A 2152-nucleotide genomic window follows, 5' to 3' on the forward strand; every position below is an offset into this window, starting at 1 on the left:
TTCATATATTGTGTTAGCTAGTTATAATTAATAGAGAGAAGTGTCCTCTGTTATGTCCGTGCTTGGTCGACGCTACGTACTATACATACGTATATAGAGAGGACTAGACACGCTAGCTAGCTAGTAAGCAAACGAAGGAAACGGAAGATCGTCATGAACATATATGCATATATACAGAGAGAAGTGATATCGACCACCTCTCCTTCTCCGAGAGATTGGTCGAACAATAAGTTCTCGTATATCTATCTGACACTACCGGCTGCATATATACAATAATTATCTTTTACAAATATAAACATACGGACTCAGGGTCCACATAGAATTCTCCGTCTTCAGGGATCACGTGGTCAAGAAAGAATGCCGCCAATTCCTCTTGAATTGCTCGCATGCGAGCTGGTGCTAAGAGTTCATCCCGCTTCCGAAACATCTTATTTGAAGAAGGGGGTCAATACATATATATATATATAAATGAATGAAACTCAACACAAATGATGGTAATAAAATAAAATTGTGAATGTTGTTATTTACGTACTTCATATTGTTCGTTAGAGTACCCGCCCCGCTCACAGGTCGTGTGGCGGATGGACTCGCAGATGTAGTATCCACAGAAATCATTCCCTTATTCCTGCCACAACCACTTTACAAGAAATAGAGGTCAATCAAACTGATAAGCAAGAATGCTAAATGGTATTGATGAAACTAGCGCTTGAATCATTAGGAGATGCGCGGAACATGCTACTATAGTAGTTACTTTCGGGTGTCTAAATTCCAGCTCCTTCGGCAGTCCCGGAACTGTTTTGGTGAATTTTCTCCAAACCCTGCCGGACAAAGAAAACAATTACTTGATATCAGGAAATGAACAAAGTTGCTGATATGGTGGATAATGATCGATTTAACTTACTTCTTGAGGATTTCAGTCATGTCCGCATACTCCTTGGGATCTTTTCGTTTCGAGTCCAAGACGGTTACTACTCCCTGTTCAAGCTTAATCTCTAGGAGAATATAGTGGAAACTACACACACATACATAACTCATGAATTACATTACTATAACCTTGACTAATATATAAGGGAAACCGAATACGCACAAGACAGTAACACTCACCTGAAGTTGTAAGAAAGAGTATTATATCTTTGTTTTGATTTATTACGAACGATCGTAGCAAGCTGGCCTCGGTAGCTGCGGCATGAAGTTTAACCTGAGTTGCATCTATAAGATATGTGTTAATGAACCAAATATCACCGACTTGTCTTTTCTTCAATTCGGCGATCTTCAATCTGCATAATATAGTGAGGATGATTATAAATACATGCAATGAAAGAGCTAAGCTATATAGAGAAACTTAATGACAGAAGTAGTACTACTTACAGACAGTAGCAGGCGACCGTTGTTTTATCGAGGGCCAATTGATTGAAAAACTGATAGAACTCCTCAAATGGAACAGGCAACAGATCAATTCCACCGAGGTCATGCTCCTTTTTAACTTTCACATACAAAGTACTCCTCCCCCCAGAGTCTCTGCAGATTTTCAAGTACCAATCATGCAATCTTCGCATCATCGTTGATAGAGATCTTTCATCTTTGACGAGAGGCTTCCCGTACTCGTATCTTTGTATCTGCACCTCCATGGGTTCATAATGTACTTCGTCGGGCAGGTAATCTGCAAGATTGCTATAACCGGGCACCATCCTCGGATCATTATCGACGTTGTGGCTAGGCACCTTGAGCGGGGGGCACGATTGCTTCGCTTGTTCGCCGAGCTGGGCAATTTGTTTCCCAGCTCGTCGTTCTTTCAGCCTTTGATCACTGACAGTACTTCCCGACCGCTCCGCTTCGGCAAATTCCTTTCCAATAATGTGGTCATAGTTTCCTTTCGGCGGATCAGACTTTGGTGGTTTTGTCAGGGCAGCCAGAGTGCGCTTCACTTTCACCCGATCTACCTTCTCCTCCGGAGATGGATGTTTCTTTGCTTTCACACCTTCAAAGAAGCTCCTCACTTCTTCTCGCGCGATCTCGGCATTCTCCTCCAGGGTCCTCTCATATGGTAACTTCTCTGGAGTCTTCAGAGAAGGACCGAATCTGTATGTCCTCCCGCCTCTGGTTGTACTGCTAGACGCCGACCGAGCAGACGTAGCGGTTGTCTTCTTTACTT

General features: G+C 42.6%; 1 long non-coding RNA gene across 1 annotated transcript; it reads right to left on the reverse strand.

Moving 5' to 3' along the window:
- Positions 1 to 328: 328 nt before the first annotated feature.
- Positions 329 to 901, reverse strand: LOC147981574 (uncharacterized). Its single transcript, XR_015599927.1, has 3 exons — positions 752 to 901; positions 533 to 637; positions 329 to 427 (listed from the first exon to the last, which is right to left on the reverse strand). It is a non-coding gene; the product is annotated as an uncharacterized LOC147981574 (long non-coding RNA).
- Positions 902 to 2152: the final 1251 nt, after the last annotated feature.

Source organism: Triticum urartu, chromosome 3A (genome assembly GCF_056163025.1).
Source record: "Triticum urartu cultivar PI428250 chromosome 3A, HENAU_Tu73, whole genome shotgun sequence".
NCBI lineage: Eukaryota > Viridiplantae > Streptophyta > Magnoliopsida > Poales > Poaceae > Triticum > Triticum urartu.